Raw genomic sequence first — 12,508 nt, 5'->3', positions numbered from 1 at the left:
TAATGATGCCACGTCACCACGGTTACTGTTGTTAATCTCGTGTTAGTTCAATAGGATTCGAAATTCAAACTTAAAATAAAGTCAAACGGTAAAGATTTTCAAATATTAAAACTAAAATGTTCTAAAGGTGACAAATAAATCATATATAATAATGGTGAAGAAACAACATTTTTATAAAAAGTTTAAATTCCCTTAGATGATTAAAACAGTAGGTAAAACTATTAAATAAATGCCTTTGATATTTATAAAATCATAAACTATTTTATCTTGAGGTAAAACTTTTTAGGGTAGTGGGTTGTTTTGGAACACTAATTTGGAGCTATTGTCATATTTTATTAAACTAAGAATAAGGTGTAACTAAAATAAAACAGTAAAGGAAAAAGAACTAAAACTAAACAAACAAACAAAAAAAGAAAATGAAAACAACTGCCCCCCCCCCCCTGACTGGGCCTTGGCCCAGTTGGCCGAGCGGCCTGCCGGCCCACCCCGCGCCCCCCACTCCCCTTATCCACTCCACCGACACCCCGTCGTTCCCCCCCCGCACGTTCCCCACTCCCCCCCGATCTCTCCCCCTCTCGCTCCCTCGTCTCCTCCCCCGATCCATTCTGGATCGGGCACGACAACGCCGCCCCTCGCCGGACCCTCCCTCCTCACCGGCCGTCCTCGACCTCCTCCTCGCCGACCACCTCTCCCCCGCCCCAACTCTGATCGATCCCGTTTGGATCGAGGGGAGGCAGCACCGACGTCCCCGCCACCCGATGCCGGCGCCCCGACGCCCGCCGTCGCCAACCGCGCCTCCCCGACGACGACGCCCGGCGCCACCCCCGTCGCCTCCCCGTCCTCCTTCTCGAGCCGCTGCCACTCCCCTACACCGTACGGTGAGGCCCCCGGCCTCTCCCTCTCTCCCCGTCCCCATCGTCGCGGTCGCCACTCTCCGCTTGCGCACGCGCTCATGGCCGCGACCTCCTCCCCGCGCCGCGCCTGGACCGTCGCCTCGCTCACGCCCCCTGCCGTCCCGACCAACCATTGCGCTCGCCGTCGCCATTCCTAACCCACTCGCGCACCTCGGCCTCACTGGCCGCACGCCACGCCAGTCCTTGCCCGCGCTCCGCCTCACCCCGCAGCTCTCTGTTCGTGCTCGCCGGCTCGCATCGCCGCACCCGCGCGCCTCGCGGCCCCATGCTCGCCGCTGCGCTGTTGCGCGCCCCCGACCGCCCGCACCTAGGCGTGCGCCCGCTCGGGCCGCGTCCTGCGCCCGCACCGGCGCCACCCCCTCGCGTCCGCCGCCGTGGTCCCGGCTGGCCGCGCCGGCTTGCCCCGCCGTTGGTGCCCCGGCGGCCTCGTCCCGCCCTGCGGGCGAGTGCTGCTCGGATGCGCCCGCAATCGCCTGCCCGTATGCCCGTTAAGGCCCCTGTGCCTATGACCAGTGGGCCTGGCCCCAGAACGTTTATAAAAAAAATTATTATTTAATAAAAAAAATAATAATTAATTAATTAGTTAATTAACCCTGTTTAGATTAATCTAATTTAATTAATTAGTTTAATTAATTAGTTAACCCTAATAACCCTAATCAGTCTATGACATGTGGGACCCACGTGTCAGATGACTGCTGACGTCAGCATGATGTCATGCTGATGTCATCGCAACACTGTTTTGGATAATGTTGAATTAAATAATTAATTAAAATTCAGAAAATTATTAAATCTTTAGAAAATCATATAAAATAAACCGTAGCTCGGATGAGAATACTTTCTACATGAAAGTTGCTCAGAACGACGAGACGAATCCGGATACGCAGTCCGTTCGTCCACCACACCTCCCTAACCTATCGAACTCGCAACTTTCCCCCTCCGGTCCGTCTGTCCGAAAACGCGAAACATCGGGAATACTTTCCCGGATGTTTCCCCCCCTTCACCGGTATCACCTCATACCGCGTTAGAGCACGTCTAGTTCTGCCTGTTGTCTTGTTATGCACTTGCTTGCTATGTATTTACTATTTCTCCCCCCTCTTCTCTTCGGTAGACCCCGTGACGATGCTGATGCCCCTGTGGTCGACTACGTCACCGATGAACCCTCCTTCTTGTCTGAGCAACCAGGCAAGCCCCCCCCCCCCCTTGATCACCAGATATCGCCTACTCTACTCTCTACTTCTTGCATTAGAGTAGTGTAGCATGTTATTGTTTTCGATTAATCCTATTCTGTTGCATAGCCTGTCATTGTTGCTACAGTTGTTCCCCTTACCTGCTACCCTACTGCTTAGTATAGGATGCTAGTTTTCCATCAGTGGCCCTACATTCTTGTCCGTCTGCTGTGCTATACTATCGGGCCGGGATCACCTGGGCGGTGATCACGGGTATATGCTATATACATTATATACATGACACATGTGGTGACTAAATTCGGGTCGGCTCGAGGAGTACCCGCAAGTGATTCTGATGAGGGGGCTGAAAGGACAGGTGGCTCCACCCCGGTAGAGGTGGGCCTGGGTTCCTGACGGCCCCCGACTGTTACTTTATGGCGGAGCGACAGGGCAGGTTGAGACCGCCTAGGTGAGAGGTGGGCCTGGCCCTGGTCGGCGTTCGCGGATACTTAACACGCTTAACGAGATCTTGGTATTTGATCTGAGTCTGGCCATTTGGTCTATACGCACTAACCATCTACGTGGGAGTAGTTATGGGTATCCCGACGTCGTGGTATCAGCCGAAGCTCTTTTGACGTCAGCGACTGAGTGGCGCGCGCCGGATTGGACTGGAACGCCACTAGGCTAGGTCTGCTTCCGGCCGCGTACGCAACGTGCAGGTGTGCATAGGGCGATGGGCCCAGACCCCTGCGCGCATAGGTTTAGACCGGCGTGCTGGCCTCTCTGTTGAGCCTAGGTGGGGCTGCGACGTGTTGATCTTATGAGGCCGGGCATGACCCAGAAAAGTGTGTCCGGCCAAATGGGATCGAGCGTGTTGGGTTATGTGGTGCACCCCTGCAGGGAAGTTTATCTATTCGAATAGCCGTGTCCCTCGGTAAAAGGACGACCCGGAGTTGTACCTTGAGCTTATGACAACTAGAACTGGATACTGAATAAAATACACCCTTCCAAGTGCCAGATACAACCCGGTGATCGCTCTCTAACAGGGCGACGAGGAGGGGATCGCCGGGTAGGATTATGCTATGCGATGCTACTTGGAGGACTTCAATCTACTCTCTTCTACATGCTGCAAGATGGAGGCTGCCAGAAGCGTAGTCTTCGACAGGACTAGCTATCCCCCCTTATTCTGGCATTCTGCAGTTCAGTCCACTGATATGGCCCTTTACACATATACCCATGCATATGTAGTGTAGCTCCTTGCTTGCGAGTACTTTGGATGAGTACTCACGGTTGCTTTTCCCCCTCTTTTCCCCTTTCTATACCGGATTGTCGCAATCAGATGCTGGAGTTCAGGAGCCAGACGCCACCGCTGACGACGACCAGGAGTAGTTAGGAGGTCCCAGGCAGGAGGCCTTGCCTTTTCGATCGTTGCTACTTATTTGCTAGCCTTCTTAAGGCAATCTTGTTTAACTTATGTCTGTACTCAGATATTGTTGCTTCCGCTGACTCGTCTATGATCGAGCACTTGTATTCGAGCCCTCGAGGCCCCTGGCTTGTATTATAATGCTTGTATGACTTATTTATGTTGTAGAGTTGTGTTGTGATATCTTCCCGTGAGACCCTGATCGTGACCGTACACATTTGCGTGCATGATTAGTGTACGGTCAAATCGGGGGCGTCACAGTCGAGCGAGAGGGCCGGGGGGTGCTCCCGTGGTATAAGTTATCACGGTCGAGAGGGGGTATAAATATCGACCGTCCATCATGTCGAAGTTATCTGGGAGGGAGTTATATATATCGACAACGACGACATACATACATGGGAAAATAATGTTATCGGGGAGGGGGTATATCGACCCCCCCCCCACGTTTTGAAGTTATTGGTAGGGGGTTATATCGACAACGACGACATACGTACATGGGAAAATAATATTATCGGCAGGGAGGGGGTATATCGAACCCCCCTCGTGTTGAAGTTATCGGGAGAGGGGTATATCGACGATGACAGACCCGATAAAACATAAGAAAACGAAGAAGAAATAAAAAGAGGAGAAGAAGAAAAGGAATAGAGGAGAAGATCGAAGAAAAAAAAGAAGAAAAAAAAGAGGAGAAGAAGAAAGGAATAGAGGAGAGAAGAAGAAAAAATAGAAGAAGAAGAAAGGAATAGAGGAGAGAAGAAGAAAAAATAGAATTTTTTCTATTTTTTCTTCTTCTCTTCTATTCCTTTCTTCTTCTCCTCTTCTTTTTTCCTCTTCTTATTTATTTCTCCTCTTCTTCCTCTCCTCTTCTTCTCCTTTCTTCCTCTTCTTATTTTCCTTTTTATATGAACATAACATCATATATATGAACATACATTTTCTTTGCATATGCATATGAACATACATTTTCTTTGCATATGCATATGAACATACATACATACATTTTTCTTTCATATGAACATACATACATACATTTTCTTTGCATATGACCATACATACATTTTTCTTTGCATATGACCATTCATACATTTTCTTTGCATATGCTTTGCATATAAAGATACATACATATAAACATAACATAAATACACAAGAAATTCTAAAAATCTGCCTAAAAAATTCTAAAAATCTGCCTAAAAAAATTATATGAAAAAAAAGCATACATCATCCATCCATCCATATAATGAACATATACATCATTCATCCATCCATATAATCAACATATGCATATGAAAAAAAATATATGAAGAGGATCGAGGGGACAGGGAGGAAAGGGGGTCGCCGGAGCCGGACCGAACGGGGAGGAGGGGTGGCGTCGAGGCAGGGGCGGCAGTGGGGGCGGGCGCCGGCGACGATGACAATGGTGGGGCGGGCCGGGGCGCAGGGGCGCGGCCGTGCGTGCTCGGGGACGGGGCAGGGGCACGGGGCGGCGGCCGGTGTGGGCTCGGGCGCGGGGCAGGGGCACGGGGAGACGGGGATGGCGGCCGGCGGCGGCGACGGCGACGAGAAGCGCGCGAGCGATTTGGGCAGCCTGGCGGCGGGGGCAACTGGCGAGGGAGGAAGGTTATACATACATAGAGTCACGGGCCAGATGCCGGGTTTGGTTTAAGCGCGGATGGCATTAATCCTTTCGGGGAGCAGAGCAGCAATCACAGCACCTGGCCCGTGACTCTATGTATGTATAACCTTCCTCCTTGGATGTGCATGAAGCGGAAGTTCATTATGATGCCAATTCTCATCCAAGGCCCTAAGCAACCCGGCAACGACATTGATGTGTACCTAAGGCCATTAGTTGAAGAACTTTTACAGCTGTGGAATGGAAACGGTGTACGTACGTGGGATGAGCACAAACAGGAGGAATTTAACCTGCACGCGTTGCTGTTTGTAACCATCAACGATTGGTCCGCTCTCAGTAACCTTTCAGGACAGACAAACAAGGGATACCACGCATGCACGCACTGCTTAGATGACACTGAAAGTATATACCTGGACAAAAGCAGGAAGAATGTGTACCTGGGCCATCGTCGATTTCTTCCGACCAACCATCAATGTCGAAAGAAAGGCAAGCATTTCAAAGGCGAGGCAGATCACCGGAAGAAGCCCGCCATGCATACCGGTGATCACGTACTTGCTATGGTCAATGATTTACACGTAATCTTTGGAAAGGGTCCCGACGGACTAGCTGTTCCGAATGACGCTGAGGGACACGCACCCATGTGGAAGAAGAAATCTATATTTTGGGACCTACCCTACTGGAAAGAGCTAGAGGTCCGCTCTTCAATCGACGTGATGCACGTGACGAAGAACCTTTGCGTGAACCTGCTAGGCTTCTTGGGCGTGTATGGGAAGACAAAAGATACACCTGAGGCACGGGAGGACCTGCAACGTTTGGACGAAAAAGACGGCATGCCTCCGAAGCAGTATGAAGGTCCTGCCAGCTACGCTCTTACGAAAGAAGAGAAAGAAATCTTCTTTGAATGCCTGCTCAGTATGAAGGTCCTGACTGGCTTCTCGTCGAATATAAAGGGAATAATAAATATGCCAGAGAAAAAGTTCCAGAACCTAAAGTCTCATGACTGCCACGTGATTATGACGCAACTGCTTCCGGTTGCATTGAGGGGGCTTCTACCGGAAAACGCCCGATTAGCCATTGTGAAGCTATGTGCATTCCTCAATGCAATCTCTCAGAAGGTGATTGATCCAGAAATCATACCAAGTCTAAGGAGTGATGTGGCGCAATGTCATGTCAGTTTCGAGCTGGTGTTCCCACCATCCTTCTTCAATATCATGACGCACGTCCTAGTTCATCTAGTCGACGAGATTGTCATTCTGGGGCCCGTATTTCTACACAATATGTTCCCCTTTGAGAGGTTCATGGGAGTCCTAAAGAAATATGTCCGTAACCGCGCTAGGCCAGAAGGAAGCATCTCCATGGGCCATCAAACAGAGGATGTCATTGGGTTTTGTGTTGTCTTCATTCCTGGCCTTAAGAAGATAGGTCTCCCTAAATCGCGGTATGAGGGGAGACTGACTGGAAAAGGCACGCTTGGAGGGGGGACTCAATAATATGCAGGGACGGATATTCTTGGTCTCAAGCACACTACACAGTTCTACAGAACTCTACCTTGGTGACCCCGTATGTCGATGAACACAAGAACAGTCTGCGCTCCAAACACCCGGAGCAGTGTGACGACTGGATTACATGTGAACACATCAGGACTTTCAGCAGTTGGTTGGAAACACGTCTCAGAGGTGACACCACTGTTTGTGATGAGTTGTACTCGTTGTCCAGGGGACCATCTTCGACTGTATTGACTTACAAAGGATACGAGATAAATGGGAATACATTTCACACGATCGCCCAAGATCAAAAGAGCACCAACCAAAACAGCGGTGTCCGCTTTGATGCAGCAACCGAGAGGGGAAAGGACACATATTATGGTTACATAATGGACATATGGGAACTTGACTACGGACATGATTTTAAGATCCCTTTGTTTAAGTGCAAATGGGTCAATCTGTCAGGAGGCGGGGTACAGGTAGACCCACAGTACGGAATGACAACAGTGGATCTGAACAATCTTGGGTACACTGACGAACCGTTCGTCCTAGCCAATGATGTGGCACAGGTTATCTATGTGAAGGACATGTCTACCAGACCGAGGAAAAGAAAAGATAAGGAAGCGAATACATCATACGATGAGCCAAAGCGCCACATAGTTCTTTCAGGAAAAAGGGACATTGTGGGAGTGGAAGGCAAGACAGACATGTCTGAAGATTATGAAAAGTTTCATGAAATTCCTCCCTTCAAAGTCAAGGCTGACCCAAGCATCCTGATAAACGATGAAGATTATCCATGGTTACGGCGCAATAAGCAAATGACACAAGCGAAGAAAAAGTGAAGACTTTCTCCCGCAACTATTATGATGATACCATGCCAACTTCGTAATAGACGAGTATGATACCATTGTCCGTTTTGTACAAGAAGTGCATCTAGTTTTTGCCGTAACCCTCTCAACTTTCTTGCACATGCTATGTGGATGAAATGATGATACCATGCCAACTTTCAACCTTTTCAGAGTTCATTTGAAATGCTTTTCAATTTTAGGGTCTTATAGCTCAAAATAATTAGTAAATGCATGAAAAATAACAGGCCAAAAATTAAAAATTATGCCACCTACTGGGCCACCACGGTCTGAATACGATTAGAAACCCATCCATGGGCCAGGATTCAGGCCCGTAGAAGGCCCAGTAGGCCCACAGGCATGTACAGAGAGGTTAGGCCCGTAAGCCTGCTTTAGAGAGGAGCTCGACAGCTCAGGCGCACCGCACCTTATAAACAGGTGCGGCTCTCTCTTAGCTAGCGAGGTGGGACTAAACTCACCACCACACCGCTGTGCAAGGCCATTGGTCCCGGTTGGTGGCACGAACCGGGACCAATTCCACCCTTTGGTCCCTGTTGGTGCCACGAACCGGTACTAATGAGGCTGTGGCCCCATGAGCACCTTTAGTACCGGTTCATGGCACGAACCGGCACTAGAGTTTCTTACTAAGCAGTTTTTTAGTCCCACCTCGCTAGCTGAGAGGCACTACGAGCGGTTTATAAGCCCTGAGTGCAGAGACGATGAAGAAGAGGCGCAATGCTCACGTTGCTTAGCTTCAAGCCTTGAGGAATAAGGTAGACTGCATCGAGCTATGTGCAGTGCAGTCTACACTATTCCGAAAGGCTTGAAGCAAATCAACGAGCATTGCGTCTCTTTTTTATTTTTAATCATTAAAAGCAAAAAGAATTTTCATAAAGAACTTTTTTTGATAGAAACTTTAATAGCAAAAAGAATTATCATAAAGTAAAATAAGTAAGTAATTAGAAACAAAATAAAATAAAATAAATAAGTTTTTTGTTGTAAGTAGAAACAAAACAAAATAAATATAGCAAAAAAGAAAACAAAAAAACTAAATACAGCAAAAAGAATTTTCATAAAGAACTAATGGCACTAATAGAAAGTTTATATTTTTTTCTAAAACTAATGGCACTAACAGACAGTTTATAATTTTGCTGACCTAAAAGCAAAAAGAATTAAAAAATAAAGCAAAAAACAAAAGAAAATAAATAATGCAAAAAACAAAACCAAAATATTGGAAAAGAAATTAAAAAACTGCCACCTATTGGGCCACCACGGTCTGAATACGACTAGAAACCCAACCTGGGCCAGGATTCAGGCCCGCAGAAGGCCCAATAGGCCCACAGACAGCACAGTGTGATTTTCAGATCCCTCGCTAGTTGCCCCCGACGCCGCTAGGCTGCCCGTGCTCGCCTTCGCCGACCGCTCCTCGTCGCCGTCGCCCCGCGCCCTTGCCCCGACGGGTCGCCGCCCGGTGCTCGTCGCCATCGCCCTGCCCCCACGCGCCGCCCCGCCTCGTGCTCCCCTGCTCGCGCGCGCCGCCTCGGCGCCCCGAGCCCCCTGCCCGGCCCGCGCGTGCTCGCCGGCGCCCTCGCCGCCCCCGCCCTGTCCCGCCCCCGCGCGCGGGCGCCCTCGCCGCCCCCACCGTCGCCATCGTCCTAGCAGCCCCCGCTGTGAGAGCCGCCGCCCCGGCTCTGTTTTTTTATTAGTTTAATCGTTTTTTGATCATATATATATAATGTATATGTCTATGTATGTGGTTATATGTTTTTGTTCATATGTGGCTATATGTTTTTTTTTATTAGTTTAATTTTTTTTGTTCATATGTGATGTATATGTGTATGTGGCTATAATGTATATGTGAACAAAAAAAATTGTATGTATGTAGATGTTCAAAATGTATGAATATATATGTCAAAAATGTTTATTGTTCATAGAAAGTTTTTTGTTCATATATAGAAAGTTTTTATATATGACAATGGATATATATTCGATATATATGAGAAATGATGATCCATGGAAAAGTTTTATATATGCAAAAGTTACAATTTTAGAAAAGTTTTATATATCTAGCTAGGAAGGGAAGAAGAAGAAAAAGAAGGATAGGAAAGAAGAAAATAAGAAGAGGAAAGAAAGAAGAAGAGGAGAGGAAGAAGAGGAGAAATAAATAAGAAGAGGAAAAAAGAAGAAAAGAAGAGGAGAAGAAGAAAGGAATAGAGGAGAAGAAGAAAAATAGAAAATATTCTATTTTTTCTTCTTCTCCTCTATTCCTTTCTTCTTCTCCTCTTTTTTTTTCTTCAATCCTCTCCTCTATTCCTTTCTTCTTCTCCTCTTTTTATTTCTTCTTCGTTTTCTTATGTTTTATCGGGTTTGTCGTCGTCGATATATACCCCTCCCGATAACTTCAACACGAGGGGGGATAACTTCAACACGAGGGGGGGTCGATATACCCCCTCCCCGATAACATTATTTTCCCGTGTATATATGTCGTCGTTGTCGATATAACCCCCTCCTGATAACTTCAACACGTGGGGGGGTCGATATACCCCCTCCCCGATAACATTATTTTCCCTGTATGTATGTCGTCGTTGTCGATATTACCCCCTCCCGATAACTTCAACACGAGGGGGGATAACTTCAACACGAGGGGGGTCGATATACCCCCTCCTCGATAACATTATTTTCCCGTGTATGTATGTCGTCGTTGTCCATATAACCCCCTCCCGATAACTTCAACACGTGGGGGGGGGTCGATATACCCCCTCCCCGATAACATTATTTTCCCGTGTATGTATGTCGTCGTTGTCGATATATATAACTCCCTCCTAGATAACTTCGACATGATGGACGGTCGATATGTATACCCCCTCTCGACCGTGATAACTTATACCACGGGAGCACCCCCCCCCCGGCCCTCTCGCTCGACCAAAACTCTCGAGGACACCCAAACCCTAGAAAAAACGATGTCGGTCTCCTACCCCCTCCCGTCGCGCCCCTACCCTTGAAGCGTTGCCTAGGCCATCCCAAACCCGGCATAAGCTAGGTCTACGTTTGCACTAATATATCCACCTGCTGTCATGTTTGTGTAATAATTGCCATGTTGTAATATTTGCAGAAACAATGGAGCACGGACGAGATGAGCAAGCAGAAGCGGTGTTGGGGGACATAATCTTAGCCGGAGGTGATATCTTGTCGTATCTTAACGACAATGATGGTCTGGAAGAACAGGGTGAAGAAGCAGGCTACGGTGATCGAAGAGTGGAGGAGGAAAGACATGATTATGATGGCTCCGGTGACCCAATGCTGGTGCAAGAAGGAGCCCGTGGTGACGGCTCCGGTGACCGAACAGAGTCCGGCCAGGTAAATATATTAGTTAAGCCTGTGCTGACTAGCTAATTGATGCATTCATTGTTTTGGTATGTACACATATTAATTAACACTCGTCTTTCTTCTTTTTTCTAGCCCTCCAGATCGAGCACAACTTCGGTAAAGAGACGAGGCCCGAAGAGAAAGTTGCGCTCGGATGAAAGGTTTGAGATCACAGCAATCGCGCGCGACGGCCAACCGATTGAACCCCTCCGGACAAAGGATGCGTTTGCTGCTCAGTGCGGGGTTCTAGTTAGGGACAAGATCCCGATCAGCATCCACCAATGGTATAAGCCTAAGAAGGAAGACCCTGAGGTGTCTTATGTCAATGATATGCAGAAAGATGATCTTTGGACTGAGCTGAAGGCAAATTTCACCCTACCGCCAGAGGAGGATCCGGAGAAGCCAGTTATAGAGCAATTAATCAAGTCTCATGCTCTTAAGAAGATGGCAGACCTATTCAGGAGGTGGAAGAATGAGCTGAAAACGTTTGTCGACAAAGAAGAGACACCAGAATTCATCGGCCGGTATGAGAAGATCAGAGATCACTGGCCCGCATTTGTGGCCCACAAGACATCGAAAAAGAGTAAGAAGATGTCAGCGACAAACAAGAAGAATGCTGCGAAGAAGAAGCTTCACCATCGCACGGGGTCAGGTGGCTACCTCAAAGCCCGGCCTAAGTGGGCCAAGTCTGAGAGGGATCTGCTTGATAAAGGGATCGAACCAGAGACAATGAACTGGCCAGACCGTTGCCGGACTTGGTTCATCGGGGCTGGCGGAACCTTGGACCCTGTATCAGGGAGGTGTCGTTGGACGGACGAGCAACTTGCAATACCCGTCAAGAAGCTTAAGCACTATATCGATGCAACGCAGCAAGGGACGTTCGTTCCAGACAGAGAGAACGACGAGATCACAATGGCCCTCGGGAATCCTGAGCACCCTGGACGGACACGAGGCACGCCAGGCTTCGTTCCGCGGAAGGCTGGTTTTCCGGACGCGGGCGGTTACAAAACCCAGGAGAGGAGGAAAAAAGTGGAGCAGATCCAAATTCAGAAGCTGCACGAAAGGGTTCAAGCACTAGAGGAACGAGACGGCAATCGAGATGCCGAAACTGCCCCCGAAGCTACACCACCATCTCAGCGGAGAAGCAGCGTGGCTTCCACCGAGCAGCTTCAGCTGGAGCATGCGGCTCCTGCTAGCTACCCCGTGGATGCTATCACGGAGTCTCAACATTGCCACCTTATGGCGGAATGGCAGAACTTCAAAGTCAAGGCGGCTGTTGGCTCTGTTTTACCCCCTGAACCCGGCGCAACCTACCATTGCCGGCCGATTCCAGAAGGATATGCTACGGTGATGGTGGATGAAATAACGGAGGGATTTGAGGACCTCCAGCTTGACCACCCTACCGGTGAAGGGGAGACTCGGCTGGGTTTAGCTCTGAAGACTCCGTGCCTATGGCGGAAGGAGCTCATCAAGCTTCCGAACTGGACGGCTCCGGCGAGTAAGGGCACTCCGCCTCCTCCTCCGCCTCCTCCTTCGCCTCCTCCTCCGGCGAGTGATCAGGGCACTCAGCCTCCTTCTCCGGCGCGTGGCGGCACTCCGCCTCCTTCTCCGCCAGCGCCGGCGCGCCAGAGCAGCCAGCCTCCTCCTTCTCCGCCTCGTCAGCAAGGGCGGAAGAGACCCGCC

The sequence above is a fragment of the Triticum aestivum genome, chromosome 2D, assembly GCF_018294505.1.
Source record: "Triticum aestivum cultivar Chinese Spring chromosome 2D, IWGSC CS RefSeq v2.1, whole genome shotgun sequence".
In the NCBI taxonomy this organism is placed as follows: Eukaryota; Viridiplantae; Streptophyta; class Magnoliopsida; order Poales; family Poaceae; genus Triticum; species Triticum aestivum.
Note: the sequence above shows the minus strand (reverse complement) of the source record.